Source organism: Schistocerca piceifrons, chromosome 9, assembly GCF_021461385.2.
Source record: "Schistocerca piceifrons isolate TAMUIC-IGC-003096 chromosome 9, iqSchPice1.1, whole genome shotgun sequence".
NCBI lineage: Eukaryota > Metazoa > Arthropoda > Insecta > Orthoptera > Acrididae > Schistocerca > Schistocerca piceifrons.
This window is the reverse complement of record NC_060146.1, coordinates 190,922,436-190,940,070: the sequence shown is the minus strand read 5'-3', so window position 1 is coordinate 190,940,070 and position 17,635 is coordinate 190,922,436. Positions and strand designations below refer to the sequence as shown.

Here is a 17,635-nt window from a genome sequence, read left to right as displayed (position 1 = left end):
CTAAAAGCCTCACCCGGACTGGCTGACACATCGACCCACTATCGTTAATCCGCTGCACAGATTCGATCCGTGGCCGGTACGTTTCCTCGCCCTGGAAACGGTCGATTTAACACGTGCGGCTCTCTGAGCGGGTTAGGCATGATATCTGTATGGTACGGGAGATGGCACTCAGTTCTAAACAATGAAAAGTGTGAGGTCATCTACATGATTATTAGTAACATGGCTGCAAATGAGAGATCTCAATTCAATTTTAATGAAGTAGTCCGCCTGCGTAGCTGGGCGGTAACGTGCTCGCCTCCTACGCAAGCGGGCCCGGGTTCGATTCCCAGCTGGGTTGGACATTTTCTCCGCTCAGGGACTGGGTGTTGTGCTGTCCTCGTCATCATTTCATCCCCATCACCGGCGCGCAAGTCGCCCAATGTGGCGTCGAATGAAATAAGACTTTCACTTGGCGGCTGAACTTCCCCGCATAGGGGCCTCCCGGCCAACGAGGCCATACGCTCATTTCCATTTAATGAAGTAATCGATCTTGATCGTAAAATATTTTATACATGGTAACCAGCTTCAGTCTTTAAATATATTCTTTTCAGGCCATTAAAGTATCTCCTTTACCGATCTGCTAGGTCGCAGTCGACGATAGTGCCTTCTGGTACATATTTGGCTCAGCCCGCCATCTCCACAGATCGCTAAAGGAAAAAATTTTTGTATGTCCATCCTTTTAGCAGAAGGCCTCTGGGACGACGGCCGTTTCCTATCGTGACAAATAAAAACACCTCCAGCCGTCCTTATGATTTGATTTTATTTTGTCGCGTTGAAACTGATGTTGTTGTTGCTGTTGTCTTCAGTCCTGAGACTGGGTTGATGCAGCTCTCCATGCTACTCTATCCTGTGCAAGCTTACTGATAGCGACAAAATAAAATAAAATCATAAGGACGGCTGGAGGTGTTTTTATTTCTCACGTAAGGAGAAAATGGTCTTCGAAGACTGAAATCGGTTACCAAGCTTAAAAAAGTTATTAGGAAGGCAAAAAGTATGTGGTATGCAGATAGAATAGCTAAGTCTCAGGATAAAATTAAAACCATATGGTCAGTCGTAAAGGAAGTGGCTGGTCTGCAGAGACAGGTCGAGAATATAGAATCAGTGCGTAGTGGGGATGTCCGTGTTACTGATAAGTCGCATATATGTACAGTATTTAATAATCACTTTCTGAATATAGCAGGTGAACTAAATAGAAACCTAGTCCCAACAGGGAATCATATAGCGCTCTTAGAAAAAAGTGTTCCGAGACTGTTACCTGAAATGCTCCTCCATGATACTGACAAGAGGGAGATTGAGTTAATAATTAAATCACTAAAGACCAAGAACTCTCATGGATATGACGGGGTATCTAGCAGAATACTGAAGTATTGTTCCACGTATGTTAGCTCAGTACTTAGCCATATCTGTAACTTTTCCTTTAGGAGTGGTCGGTTTCCTGACCGATTAAAGTACTCGGTAGTGAAGCCACTTTATAAAAAGGGAGACAGGGATAATGTTGACAATTATAGACCTATTTCTATGCCATCGGTGTTTGCTAAAGTTATCGAGAGGGTTGCATATACAAGGTTACTGCAGCATTTAAATTCACATAATTTGCTGTCAAATGTACAGTTTGGTTTTAGAAATGGCTTAACAACTGAAAATGCTATAGTCTCTTTTGTCTGTGAGGTTTTGGACGGATTAAATAAAAGGTTACGAACGTTAGGTGTTTTCTTTGATTTAACGAAGGCTTTTGACTGTGTTGACCACAAAATATTACTGCAGAAGTTGGAACATTATGGAGTAAGGGGAGTAGCTTACAATTGGTTCGCCTCCTACTTTAAGAACAGAAAGCAGAAGGTAATCCTCCGCAATATTGAGAGTGGTAATGATGTTCAGTCCCAATGGGGCACTGTTAAACGGGGCGTTCCCCAAGGGTCGGTGCTGGGGCCACTGCTGTTCCTTATTTATGTAAATGATATGCCTTCTAGTACTACAGGTGATTCAAAAATATTTCTGTTTGCTGATGACACCACCTTGGTAGTGAAGGATCTTGTGTGTAATATTGAAACATTATCAAATAATGTAGTTCATGATATAAGTTCGTGGCTTGTGGAAAATAATTTGATGCTAAATCACAGTAAGACTCAGTTTTTACAGTTTCTAACCCACAATTCAACAAGAACTGACATTTTAATCAGACAGAATGGGCATGTTATAAGCGAGACGGAACAGTTCAAGTTCCTAGGCGTACGGATAGATAGTAAGCTGTTGTGGAAAGCCCATGTTCAGGATCTTGTTCAGAAACTAAATGCCGCTTTATTTACCATTAGAACAGTATCTGAAATAAGTGACATTTCAACACGAAAAGTAGTATACTTCGCATATTTTCATACGCTTATGTCATATGGTATTATTTTTTGGGGTAATTCTTCTGATTCAAAAAGGGTATTTTTGGCTCAAAAACGGGCTGTTCGAGCTATGTATGGTGTAAGTTCGAAAACATCTTGTCGACCCCTATTCAATAGTCTGGGAATTTTGACATTGCCCTCACAGTATGTATTTTCTTTAATGTCGTTTGTTGTTAGCAATATTAGCTTATTCCCAAGAGTTAGCAGCTTTCACTCAGTTAATACTAGGCAGAAATCAAATCTGCATGTGGAATGCACTTCCTTGACTCTTGTGCAGAAAGGAATGCACTATTCTGCTGCATCCATTTTCAATAAGCTACCACAAGAGCTCAAAAATCTTAGCAGTAGCCCAAACACTTTTAAGTCTAAACTGAAGAGTTTCCTCATGGCTCACTCCTTCTATTCTGTCGAGGAGCTCCTGGAAGAGCTAAAAAATTAAGCATATTCCAGTGTTACATTCTTGATTTTCTTTATTTAAACTAACGATTTGTCGCCTGAATAGGTTTCTTATATTTCATTTTATCTGTTTCTACAATCGTGTTATAATTTCATGTAGTGACTCATTCCATGACCATGGAGACTTCTCCTAAATGTGGTCCCACGGAACAACTAATAAATAAAAAAATAAAATAAAAAATAAATGAATAAAATGCGAACTATGGATGAAGGCGAACAGACAGATTCCATATTTCTAGATTTCCAGAAGGCGTTTGACACGGTGCTCCTGTGCAGGCTGTTAAAAGAAGTTACGAACTTATGGAATAGGTTGACAGATATGTGAGTGGCTCGAAGACTTCTTAAGTAATAGTACCCAGTATGTTGTCCTCGACGGAGGGTGTTTATCAGAGACAAGGGTATCGTCAGGAGTACCCCAGGGAAGTGTGATTGGACCCATGTTGTTCTCTATAGACATAAATGATTTGGATGACAGGGTGGTTGTTTGCTGATGATGCCGTGGTGTACGGTTAAGCGTCGAAGTTGAGTGACTGTGGGAAGATACATAACGACTTAGACAAAATTTCCAATTGGCTACATCAATAGCAGCTAGCCCTAAATGTGGAAAAATGGAAGTCAATGCGGATGAGTAGGAAGATCAAACTCGCAATGTTGGGATATAGTACTACTAGTGTGATATAGTGAAGTCGTTTAAATATGTGGGAGTAACGTTGCAAAGCGATATGACATGGAACGAGCATGTGAGAAGTGTGTCAAGGAAGGCGAATAGTCGACATCGGTTTATTGGCTGTAAAGGAGACAGCATATAGGACGCTGGTGCGATTTATGATCCGCAACCGGTCCGATTGAACGAAGACAGAGAAGCAATTCAGAAGCGACCTGTTAGATTTGTTCCGGTAGGTTCGAACAACGCATAAGTGTTACGGAGATGGTTCGGTAACTCAACTGGGAATCCCTGGACTGAAGGCAACGCTCTTTTCCAGAAACTCTATTCAAAAAATTTAGAGAACCGGTATTTGAAGCTGACTGCCGAACGATTTTGTTGTGTACATAGTTCCGCGTAGTCAGCGCGTACACAACTTTCCCACTAGAGCGCGCCCCGCTAAGCACAACAGCGCAGGCGCAGCGCTCGTCCGTCTCCGCACTACGAGATGGCGCTGCCATAGAGACGGACCAAATTCTGCTTCCGCCGATCCCCGTATTAATATGTCACGCAGCCAATGAGATTGCTGCTAACGTAGAACCTTTTCTGCTCACGGATCACACTCGCGCAGTGATACCTGAACGCACGAGGTATTATAACGAGTGTACAGACCTCCGATTAGTCAGTCTGCATCAGTCTGCATTTGCCTGCATTTGTCTGTACCAGTCTATAGTCAAGTTTCAGTCTGCGCCTAATCAGATTACCATATTCCTGTACATAGCGATGAAGAGAAATGTATAGTCATTTTGTCAAGTATCAGAGATATGTGGGAATAAGAGTAACGTACCAAGACGAAAGGAACTTCAGATTGTCAGTTGTAAACAGCATCTAGAATCAAGTTACATGGTATCTATGCTTTTTATTATTTTAATAAATGTGTGTGAAAATTAATCAAGTTCTGTTTAAAGTTGGTCGCCGTCAATCTGCTACTCTAAGCGTGCAAGTGGCATTTCTATCGTCTGACCTAACGGCAGAAGATAAACACTCCACGATAAGACCACTAGACATATTGCTGACACTCGCCTACTTCGTTAGAGCGACAAGTCAAATAATCTGATGGTGTGTGTACCGAAGGTCTTACAGTACGCACACCACAAAGATGTAGACTTTTTTCATTAAAATATGATCCACTTGAGCAATAAAAAGAATGCGTTAAATTTCGGCTACACGAAAAAACACACATTTAAAGGTTATGGATTCAACTAAATAGCTAGGATCCGCAAGGTCCGTCACATAGGAAATGTTGTGGGGAAGGCGGACCAGAGACTATGTCTTACTGCCAGGACACTTAGATCATTCAACAATTCTACCAGACTGCCTACACTACGCTTGTCCGTTTCCTTGTGGAGTACTACTGCCCGGTATAGGATCCTTACCAGTTAGTGTTGGCTGAGGACATCGAGAAAGTGCAAAGAAGGGCACCTCGTTTTGTATTATCGCGAATAGGAGAGAGAGTCTGACGGACAAGCGATTTATAGTGGCAACCAGCAAAACAAGGCCCTTTTTTTTGCGACTACATCTTTTCACGACATTTATAAAAATGGTTCAAAATGGCTCTGAGCACTATGGGACTTAACATCTGAGGTCATCAGTCCCCTAGACTTAGAACTACTTAAACTTAACTAACCTAAGGACATCACACACATCCATGCCCGAGGCAGGATTCGAACCTGCGACAGTAGCAGCAGCGTGGTTCCGGACTGAAGCGCCTAGAACCGCTCGCCCACAACGGCCGGCTCACGGCATTTCAATCACCAAGTTTCTCAACCGAATGCAACAATAGTTTATTGATTCTCATATAGGGCGAAAAGACCATAGTGATAACAAGAACTGAAATCACAGCACGCACGGAAATAAGCAGGTATTGGTTTTTGCCAAGTGTTATTCGAGAGTGAAATGGTTGAGAAATAGTCTGAAACTGGTTCGATTAACGCTCTGCCAAACACAAGTGTGAAGTGGAGAGTAATTATGCAGACGTAAGTGCAGTTGCGGAGCTCGGGTTCTGGAGCTACTGACGGTTTTGGACACGTAGAGGAATTTGTGTGCTACGTAGCGGAAGTGGCAGAGCTCGGGTGAGCCGTCTGCTGCAGGCGGTGTAGCAACGGAATTCTAGCAGGGCCGCTCTAACGTGTGAGGTGGTGCATTGTCACGCCGCGATGTCGTAACGGCAAGTAGCGGTCCACCCGTTACCAACAGTGTCTGGCCGAAATGAGGGCCATGCGTGAGGCCTTCAACGGATTCGACAGTCAAATTCTATCAACCTACCAGATAAAAGAATCTTAAGAAGTTTACGATTCTGTTCATAGCTGTAGTTCATCAGTTGCAGACTATTTCCACAAAGATAAAAAGTCAGACGTCAACCACTAATCGTCACGGCCCACTCATAACCCAAAAACAATTCATTAATTTTGAAGTAAGTTTAAATCTGGGCAACTGGTCACAGTTTCACAGCACTTGGGACCCTGAGATAGTGACACTCTGCAGAGAGAGGTAGTAACGGCAGAATTAAAAAAAAAAAAACCAGTTTTCATAGTACTCATTTGTGATTGTTCTTTGTTGCTGTCGAAAACTATAGGTTCTTAATACATGTCCATGCTAAATTCTGAAATGCAACTTTATATACTGATCTAGGGAGTGCTCGATTTCATAGATATATTTCTATTATTTCGCTTCGCGGTACTATTAAGTTCAACCTCCATGCTAACTCAACACATACAAAATCGTACTCCATACTCGTACTGAAGAAAATAGTATTGTGTATCGATCTATTCATGCAAAATCATCTTTGGAGCATGCATTACAAAAACAAAGTACAAATAATTGTTTATCATTGCCCTTCTTTTTTTATGTAATCTAAATTGGAACGATCACATAGATAATATTGTGGGTAGGGCAAACCAAAGACTGCGATTCATTGTCAGAACACTTAGGAGGTGCAACAGGTCAACTAAAGAGACTGCTTACACCACGCTTGTCCGCCCTGTTCTCGAGTATTGCAGTGCGGTGTGGGATCCGCATCAGATGAGACTGACGGATGACATCGAAAAAGTTAAAAGAAGGGCAGCTCGTTTTGTATTATCGGGAAATATGGAAGATAGCGAAACAGACACGATACGTGATTTGGAGTGGCAATCATTAAAACAAAGGCGTTCTTCGTTGCGATGAGATCTTCTCGTGAAAGCCGAGCGGTCCTAGCTGCTACAGTCCGGAATCCTGCCTCGGGGATGGGTGTGTGTGATGTCCTTAGGTTAGTTAGGTTTAAGTAGTTCTAAGATCTACGGGTCTGATCACCTCAGAAGTCCCATAGTGCTCAGAGCCATTTGAACCATTTTCTCGTGAAATTTCAATCACCAGTTTTCTCCTCCGTTTGCGAAAACATTCTGTTGGCGCTCACCTACATAGGGAGAAATTATCATCACGATACAATAAGAGAAATCAGGGCTGGCACAGAAAAAATTAATGCTCGTTTTTCCCACGCGCTGTTCGTGAGTGGAACAGTGGAGAGACAGCTTGAAGGTGGTTCATTGAACCCTATGCCAGGCACTTCATTGTGAATAGCAGAGTAATCACGTAGATGTAGAAGAAGTCCATAATAATCATAGTAAGTACATATAGTGTTTATATATGTTGACGTTTATAGATTTTCGTATAGCTGTTTGGTCGTAGAATTCTGGGATTTGAATCTTTAAGGTGGGAATCAGTCATTTCATATTATTCAAGATCGATTGATGCATTTATCTCACCATAATCAGTTTTATTACTTGTCTTGTTGACGTAGAACCATAAAATTTGGCAAGAAGCAAGGTTTCACAATATATGTAAAGAAAAATATCCGAAAAATATCCGTTCGTGATAATAATACGCGAAAAAAATATTTCCTTGTCATTTGGTGTCCGACTGTTTGTCTGTCTCATCTGTAAAGATCCCTTTTTCTCAGAACCAGGTGGGCGTAAATTGAATTCGTGTCACATACTAAGATATATGGCCCCTTGGCCATGTAGAAAACTTAAGCTTCTCAGTCAATACAATCAAAAGAAACGCTCATTTGTGTCATATATTTTGACACTCGCAAACTCATTCATCAAAACCTGTAGAATCACGACATTTGGCAAGACGAATGGCTACATAGCACAAGTTAAGGGGAGAAACGGAAATTGCTGATTCGTAATCATACCGCAAAAAATTCTTTTGGCATTTGTCATCCGATTGTGTAGTCGTCCGTCCGTGTGTTAAGATACCGTTTTCTGCGAAACGGGACGGCGTATCGAGGTAAAATTTATATCGTCTACTAAGGCCCCTTGACGGTGCAAAAATATTAAGCTTCTAAGTCAGTGCAGAAAAAGATATGGTCATTTATGTCATATGTTTTGATACTGCAAAATCACTTAGTAAAAACTATGGGGTACTTCACGTTGACCTAGAACCATGAAACTTGACAAGAAGCAAGGTTTCACAGTGCAAGGAAAGGAAAAAATTAGTAAATCGTTGATTTTTAATTAGATCACGCGAAAAAAGTGTTTCATTCATCTTTAGTTATCTGACATCAAACATAATTTTAAAGCATTCGCACCACCGATATCTTGCTCTATCATTGTCGATAACAAGCAAAGATCGTGGAGGTTGTGGATTCCTAGAATGGATGAAGTGTCTGTATACATAATTAAGTTGCACTAAACCACCAGAGCTAAGTCCTACTACACTCTGGCCAGTTTTTTCCCCATCTGTCTACTTTTTATTTGTGTGCCGCTTATAGACAACAGATAAGTGAACGCGGGATAGAAATTCAATTAAAATCATAGTCTTATCGATGTATCGCTATGCATTACATAGCTGTAGCCTTCTACAATCGCTTATTCATTTTCAGTTCCCTTCGTCTCGCGTGGCCTTTATGCAGTCAGTGACGTGTTGTGGGAATGGTATGGCACTTCTCCAATTTCAAGAAATCCAACATTACGTGTACATACGCTACTATTACATCTACATTTACATGGATACTCTGCAAATCACATTCAAGTGCCTGGCAAAGGCTTCATCGAACCACCTTCACAATTCTCTATTATTCCAATCTCGTATAACGCGCGGAAAGAATGAACACCTATATCTTTCCGTATGAGGTCTGATTTCCCTTATTTTATCTTGGTGATCGTTCCTGCCTAAGTAGGCCGGTGTCAACAAAATATTTTCGCATTCGGAGGAGAAAGTGTCTGATTGGAATTTCGTGAGAAAATTCCGTCGCAACAAAAAACGCCTTTCTTTTAATGATATCCAGCCCAAATCCTGTATCATTTCTGTGACACTCTCTTCCATATTTCACGATAATACAAAACGTGCTGCCTTTCTTTGAACTTTTTTCTATGTACTCCGTCAGCCCTATCTGGTAAGAACCCCACACCGCTCAGTAGTATTCTAAAAGGGGACGGACAAGCGCAGTGTAGGCAGTTTCCTTAGTAGATGTGTATTTTCTAAGTGTCCCGCCAGTAAAACGCAGTCTTTGGTTAGCCTTCCCCACAACATTTTCTATGTGTTCTTTCCAGTTGTTCGTAATCGTAATGCCTAGGTATTTAGTTGAATTTACGGCTTTTAGATTAGACTGATTTATCGTGTAACCGAAATTTAACGAGTTCCTTTTAGCACTCATGTGACCTCACTTTTCGTTATTTATGGTCAACTGCCACTTTTCGCACCATTCAGATATGTTTTCTAAATCGTTTTGCAGTTTGTTTTGGTCTTATGATGACTTTATTAGTCGATAAACGACATCGTCATCTGCAAACAACCGAAGACGGCTGCTCAGATTGTCTCCAAAATCGTTAATATAGATAAGGAACACCAAAGGGCCTATAACACTACCTTGGAGAATGCCAGAAATCGCTTCTGTTTTACTCGATGACTTTCCGTCAATTACTACGAACTGTGACCTCCCTGACAGGAAATCACAAATCCAGTCACATAACTGAGACGATACTCCATAAGCACGCAATTTCACTACGCGCCGCTTGTGTGGTACAGTGTCAAAAGCCTTCCGGAAATCCAGAAATACGAATCAATCTGAAATCCCTTGTCAAAAGCACTCAACACTTCATGTGAATAAAGAGATAGTTGTGTTTCACAAGAATGATGTTTTCTAAACCCATGTTGACTAGGTGTCAGTAGACCGTTTCCTTCGAGGTAATTCATAATGTTCGAACACAATATATTTTCTAAAATCCTGCTGCATATCGACGTTAACGATATGAGCCTGTAATTTAGTGGATTACTCCCACTACCTTTCTTGAATATTGATGTGACCTGTGCAACTTTCCAGTCTTTGGGTACGGATCTTTCGTCGAGCGAAAGGTTGTATATGATTGCTAAGTATGGAGCTGATGCATCAGCATACTCCGAAAGGAACCTAATTGGTATACAGTCTGGACCAGAAGACTTGCTTTTATTAAGTGATTTAAGTTGCTTCACTACTCCGAGGATATTTACTTCTACGTTACTCATGTTGGCAGCTGTTCTCGATTCGAATTCTGGAATATTTACTCCGTCTTCTTTTGTGAAGGCATTTCGGAAGGCTGTGTTTAGTAACTCTGCTTTGGCAGCACTGTCTTCGATAGTATCTCCATTGCTATCATGCAGAGAAGGTATTGATTGTTTCTTGGCGCTAACATACTACACATACGACCAGAACCTCTTTGGATTTTCTGCCAGGTTTCGAGGCAAAGTTTCGTTGTGGAAACTGTTATAGGCATCTCGCTTTGAAGTACGCGCTAAATTTCGAGCTTGTGTAAAAGCTCGCCAATCTTGGGGATTTTGCATCTGTTTAAATTTGGCGTTACCAAGGCGCAGACAACGATACTGCCAATTCTTCCCCCTTGCCTCGACGCACGACGAACGTATTCGTTAGAACGGTGCAGCGACATTTGGCATTAATGGGCTATGTCAACGGACGACCGACGCCAGTACCTTTGCTAACATCATGTTGGCATGCAGTTCCTCTTTTGTGGAGAATCTTTCTGACGAGAAGCATCGTGACACATCCACTTAAACATGCTTACTCTACTCAAACCTTGGACTCTCTTTACAGTTTTTTCACCTCCTGTCCTTGGGGAGGTATTTCTGTACATCTTGCGTCTGCGTGTAGTGTAATCGCATGGTCAAATGTGACATCGTGGGACAAAACTTTTAGGCGTCGTGTATCTGAGGTGGGACGTAGGCACCGACCATGCATTTGCCAAGGTGGATGTGGAAAGCTGCCTAAAAACCATGCCTCTTTGTCTCCCTCTTTAACGTTCACAGCTCTCCTGGTGGGTACATTTCTAATTGCCCTGAATAGTATATTTTGACCCAGGAGTACGGGGAAATCTCGGATATATATTGGCCATGACGTCTTGGTAGATGATTGTTTCAGTGTCTGTGTGTTTATGGGTTGCATTTTTTCATATGACCTGTCAAGCCAATGGCAGCACGGCTTCTCTTGCTGCAATTGTCACAAGTGTATCTGGCTGCTGAGGCAGGAGCAGTGGTAGCATTGCGAAGCTTTTTCTGCCTCAATCTGTCTAACAAGCCTTCATCATGCTTCGACATTCCAGATGATATATCATCACGCCACTCTGGTCTCATGCTAGCCCGTGCCTCCCACTGCAGGTGTCGATTCCAAAGCTCTCCTTATCTCGTTTACAGGAGTGCTTGAACCTCAATACAGGACGTCCTACAGGTCTTTTGGCTACAGAAATCTCTCCAAGCATCACCTCGCGTGGTAATCTGTCAGGATCCATACGGTGGACGTGTCCCAGCCAGCGGAGTCGTCTCTGCTTCAAGATAGCTGAAATACGGTTGCAGTTAGTTTCAGATAGCACTGCTTCGTTGGTCACTCGGTCCTTCCACGTTACTCCGAGGATGGATCTCAGGCACCGCACGTGGAAAGCATTAAGGCGACGTTCTTGTTTGGCATAGGCAGTGCATGTTTCCGGTGCATACAAAAGGATGCTGAGGACGCAAGTTTGATATACAAGAATTTTGGGGGTCAAAGAGAGTTTGTTGTTTTTCCAAACACGTGTAGAGAGCTTGCCAAAAGTTGTCGCAGCTCTTCCAATGCGAGCATCAATTTCCTTGTCAACAGACATGTTTGATTCTATAGTAGATCCAAGATAGCAGAAGTTATCTACGACTTGCAGAATAGTTCCATAGTAGTGTGATATTCGGCTTTGTGTTAGCACCCTGAACCATAATCTCTTACTGCTGTTTACACGCATCGAGAATAGGTGGCATGCGTGACTAAAGCTTGATACTAGCTCTTGCAGCTCTTATGCGGAGTTCGCAACAATTGCAGCATCATCAGCACACAGGAGTTCACGAGCGACTATCTCGTAGCGTTTTCTCTTACTCTTCGGAAGACTGACATTGAAAAGCCTTCCATCTTTCCTAGTATGCAGATGTACTCCAACATTGCAATTCTCTTCTCGAAAGCCACTTGGAGCAGACCCGAGAGGAAAATTCCAAAAAGTGTAGGTGCCAACACACAGCCTTGCCTTACGCCACAGTTCATACTGAATGGTTTAGATGTACTGCCGTCGAAGATTGCAGAGCCACGCATATTGTCGTGAAAAGATCTTATTAAATACAGCAAAGTTGGGAGACATCCAATGTTTTCCAATATGCTGCAGAATCACTCCCTACTGACGGTGTCAAAGGCTTTGTTGAGGTCAACAAAAGCCACATATAATGGCACTCTGTGTTCGCGGCACTTCTCTTGTAGTTGGCGCAAGGTGAATATCATGTAACTTGTGGATCTGCCAGTTCGAAAACCACACTGTGACTCAGGGTAGATCCGAGCAGCCAAGGTTTCCAGTCTCTTCAGGATTATCCTTGCATACGCCTTTCCAGCAAGGCTCAAGAGAGATATTCCTCTATAGTTGTTACAATTACCCCTGTCACCTTTTCCCTTATAGATTGTTACTATACGAGGTGTGGCTAGAAAAAAACCGGACTAGTACTGGTGAAACAATAAAACGAATGCAGTAAGGCTGAAAGTCGCGTGGCCTGTCACGTGACTCTCGCTCCGCCTACTGCTCGAGTTTCATCTGCCTCCTGCACTCAGTCTGCCCGTGGCGTCTGTTTTAAGTAGTTGACGTTTTGTCTGTGCGTCGGAAAATGTTGAGTGAACAGAAAGAACAGCGTGTTAACATCAAATTTTGTTTCAAACTAGGAAAATCTGCAAGTGAAACGTTTGTAATGTTACAACAAGTGTACGGCGATGATTGTTTATCGCGAACACAAGTGTTTGAGTGGTTTAAACGATTTAAAGATGGCCGCGAAGACACCAGTGATGACACTCGCACTGGCAGACCATTGTCAGCAAAAACTGATGCAAACATTGAAAAAATCGGTAAACTTGTTCGACAAGATCGCCGTTTAACAATCAGAGCAGTGTCTGAGTTAACAGGAGTTGACAAGGAAAGTGTTAGGCAGATTCTTCATGAAAGTTTCAACATGAACAAAGTGTGTTCAAAAATGGTTCCAAAGTGTCTCACAATTGAACAGAAGGAACGCCGAAAAATGATTTGTTCTGACATCCTGGAAAACATTGAAAGTGATCCCACCTTCTTACTAAATGTTATTACTTGCGATGAATCGTGGTTTTTTACTTACGATCCCGAAACTAAACGCCAATAGATGCATTGGAAAACTCCTGGTTCTCCACGACAAAAAAAAAGCACGAATGTCAAAATCGAAATTCAGGGCAATGATGATTGTTCTTTTTGACATCAAAGGGATTGTGCACATTGATTGGGTACCAGAGGGACAAACAGTGAATCAGCATTACTACATTAGCGTCCTGGCTACCCTACGTGAGCGAGTACGGAGAAAACGGAACGATTTGTGGAGAAAAAAGTCATGGATCCTTCACCAAGACAATGCCCCAGCTCACAGTGCGTTGTCAGTGAAGACGTTTTTGGCAAAACACAACATTCCCATCTTAGATCATCCACCCTACTCACCTGATTTGGCCCCCTGTGACTTTTTTCTTTTCCCTAAAGTCAAGTCAGCTTTGAAAGGAACTAGATTTGAGACTGTTGAAGCAGTAAAAGAAAAAGCGACGGAAGTAATGTATGGACTTACCGAAAATGATCTGCAGCATTGCTATGAACAGTGGAAAATTCGTATGGAGCGGCGTAGAGACCGAGGAGGAGAGTACATTGAAGGAGATAACATGAAATTGTAAATAATTGTAAATAAATGTTTTTTCCAGCATCAGTCCGGTTTTTTTCTAGCCGCACCTCGTATTTGCATCTCGTATGTCTTGAGGTACTGTGCCTTCTTCCCAGCACTGCAGTAGGATTTGATACAATATCGGCAAAACGCAGTCAAGTTTGATGATTTCTGCTGGTAAGTTACCACGGCCTGTACTCTTGCCTAGCTTTAGACTTTTATGTGCGAGTTTTAATTCGTCAACAGTGGGAGGATCATCAAGCTCAGACATAACTGGGTAAGTTGGTAAAGTACCCAAACCTTCTGAAGAAGTGTTGACCTCTTCTGAGCATAGTTTAGCATAGTGCTGCACCCATCTATCTAGCTGCTGGTTTTTATTGTTGATTGGGTCTCAATTTAGATCTTTTATTGCAAGAAGAGAATAGAAGCATTCGAAATGTGGTGTTACAGAAGAATGCTGAAGATTAGATGGGTAGATGACATAACTAATGAGGTGGTTTTGAATAGAACTGGGGAGGAGTATGTGGCACAACTTGACAAGAAGAAGGGACTGGTTAGTAGGACATGTTCTGAGGCATCAAGGGATCACCAATTTAGTATTGGAGGGCAGCGTGGAGGGTAAAAATCGTAGAGGGAGACCAAGAGATGAATACACTAAGCAGATTCAGAAGGATGTAGATTGCAGTAGGTACTGGGAGATGAAGAAGCTTGCACAGGATAGAGTAGCATGGAGAGCTGCATCAAACCAGTCTCAGGACTGAAGACCACAACAACAACAACAACAACAACATTGCAGCGAACTTCCTGCTTGTTGGTCCAATGGCCTTTTTGATGCCTTGATACATGCCTCCTTTGTCTCGGCAGATCTGAATAGTTTTACAAAGCTTGGTCCAATATCTATTTGCGCAATGGCGAGAAACTCGTTCCAGATCTGCTTTGCAGGCCTTGTATTCAGCTATTGCTCGTTGGTCTGTAGGATTATTCATAACCTGTATATGAGCATTACGTTTCTTGTCTATATAAGGACGCAACTCACTTTCACATTCGGTAAACCAGTGAGTCCTACCCTGCATCCCAAATGTTCCGATAGCTGTCTGCATAATCTTTAGCTAGATGCCACATATTTTCGGCGCTCTGTGCAGTTATAAATTGCTCAGGATTCAGTTTCATCTGAAATCTCGGATACACTGTGGATTTCATTGTGACCTCGCGTCTAAGAGGGCTGAGTAGCTGAACTGCACTTCGCGTCAGCTGAGAGAGAAAATCGGGAAGACCGGGAGAAAGTGGTAGGCGAGAAAAGCGCGTTGCTAACAGCTGGCTTCCCGCCGCCGCAAGGGCACCCTTTGTGCTCGGCGGCTAGGCGTTAAGAGAGCTCCAATTCCCGCCGATGTTCGTGCATGTCTTCTGCCTTCCCTCCGCCGTTTTTGTGCAGCGTGGCCCCTCGGCGTTTCATTCGGAGCAACTCGGGCGCCCGGCAGCCCCTCTGCGCATGCGCCGTCGTCCATCAATTGTCAGGCGCTCCCCCTCTGTCCGCTTCATTAGGTCATTCCTTTCAGTCGCGCCGCGGCCGCAGGCGAGTGAGGTTGTGTTCGAAGGGTCGGGGGAGTGCAAACCGCCACGCGTCTCCGTCGTCTTGGTGACCGACCCCGCGACGCCATGGGAGCGTAGCATCTGCAGCCGCCGTCTCCGTCGCACCTATCACCTCGTGAGTGTTCACCCACTGTGCAGAACAGCCTCTCGCAACTGCTGAAGATGCGACAGATGTTGTAGCATATGCTTGCTATGTTGTTCAACCGTGCGATGCGACATTGGAGGCTGCGTCGTGTCTGATAACGCCGGATTACGCCATATTGTTGTTTTTAGAATTGCTAATGAGTCAAGGTGTTACATTGTTGTGATAAACTGATAGTCTTAGAGATAAATGCAAATGCTGCCTAAGAGCGGGTTTGATTCGGTTAATGTATGTCAAATATTGGTGAGTGTGTGGTAATATGCCCACCTCATCCTGAGATAGCGAAGATAACAAATGTGACTCCGAAGCAAACATTGTGGTGACTGACATCTGTAGCGTAGCCCGATGTCTAGGTTCAGTCCATATTCAGTGCACTTCTTCTTATGAATAACGAAAATTGATAGGTAAATTGTAAATTGCTGCGTTATATAAATCCACTAAGACTATTTCTCGATTTTTTCCCTCATTTGCGTTCACAATAATGAGAAGTTTTAAAGGTATTTGTTGATTTTTCAAACCATTTCCTGAGATTTCTTTTAAGAATAGCCCTCATTTGATGAAATCATTTCATTAATACACTGCAAAATTATTCCATTAACATGAGAATGACTCAGGTAAGGGTTTGAAAATGAGCCAACACGTATGAAACTAGTCGCTATGAACTCGACTGTAAACTTATAAGACAGAAAGTTTCCGTTCTGGGAACGCGATGTTGGAATCGACATGAAGAATACGTTTGTGGAGATTATGTACATAAATTATGAATTTCGTAACTCTTAGGCTTGAATGTGGAAGCATTATGGTGTCCATCGCCAACGTCGGGGACTTGGACGAAATATGCATATTGCTGCTTTCGTATTGAATGCATCTTCTTATATCCATTGCGCATACGTTTTTATAATTTCTTCTCATTTCACCCCCCCCCCCCTTTCCCAATATTTCGCACGATTATCACGTATACTTTTTGTCGAAAATCATTACTGTTTCGCTGTATGGTTGCTTATAGAAACACTGTACTGTCATGCTCTTTTTATAATGCAACACGCAATCTTTTTGACGATTTTACTGTTACGTGAGAGAGAGAACAAATGGGAGAAGAAGAGTAAGCTGGAAACAATACAGTCCTCAGAATTTGCATACCCATTTCTCGTCATTCAAACGCATAGCTACGTTTCCGCTTCTGTCCAAGTAGTTCTCAGGATTATACAATCAGTCCGTCTGTTTTTCCTTGTTTTATTGTTAGAATTAAGCCTATAGCCCGTTTATATACAGGAAAATTTCCGGTAACTGTCGCAGTATTGATAAGATTGTCTTGCAGCTTTTTCACACTAACTGAAGACATTAATATTGAGTTGGGGGGGCGGATGCGAAATCCTTCGGAGTGTATCGAGAATCACGATATTGCCATTTTGCTTCGACCTTAATGTCACTAACTCTTTTGTGGAATCTGGGATGACAGAATCGTGTGCAACGCAACATTATATCTTGATTATTATGAAAGGGGATCGTTTGTTACGTTGGCGTGGCAAACGAATGTGTCATAACAGAAACAAATTTTTGAAAAAGTATATGGTGACTGCTCGCTCTACCCAGCGTGTTCCATAGAGTCCATCACCAGGAGCGTGGAAGGAGTCAAGATATATATTAGTAAAAGACTAGGAAATCGTAGAAACCTAACCTCTATTAACAATAAAACATCATCGTATTGCTTAATGCTATTCATGCTTATGCCAGCTAATCGTAAATGAGTAAATTAACAAAAACCGGTCATATATTCCAATCTCTGTCTTCCTCTACAATTTTTACCATCTACGGCTTCCTCTAGTACCAAGGAAGTTATTCCCGGGTGTCTTAACACGTGTCCTATCATGCTGGCCCTTTTTCAGTTCAATATTTTCCACGTATTCGGTTCCTCGCAGATTCTGCGGAGAACCTACGTTCTTCTCTTATCAGTCTTAATGATTTTCTGGATTTCAAACGCTTAGATTCTCTTTTCTTCTGATTTACCCACAATCAAAGATTCACTTCCATACGATGCAGCGCTATACCATACAGCTGTTGTTTACCTAACTTGATTACAGCATTTTTTTTTTCGAAGATAATATTTACCTATGTCGGTAA

At 42.4% G+C, this 17,635-nt stretch overlaps 1 protein-coding gene across 6 annotated transcripts in view; it reads left to right on the top strand.

Moving 5' to 3' along the window:
• LOC124717355 (echinoderm microtubule-associated protein-like 2) overlaps positions 1-17,635 on the top strand; it is a 655,376-nt gene that overhangs the window by 300,899 nt on the left and 336,842 nt on the right. For 5 of the 6 annotated variants that reach the window (XM_047244189.1, XM_047244188.1, XM_047244187.1 and 2 more), the window contains exon 1: positions 15,350-15,487. The exons of the other annotated variant lie outside the window; for it this stretch is intronic. The gene's annotated coding sequence lies outside the window, so the exon portion shown is untranslated. Of the gene's footprint in view, positions 1-15,349; positions 15,488-17,635 lie in introns of those variants that run through there. 6 annotated transcript variants of the gene reach the window in all.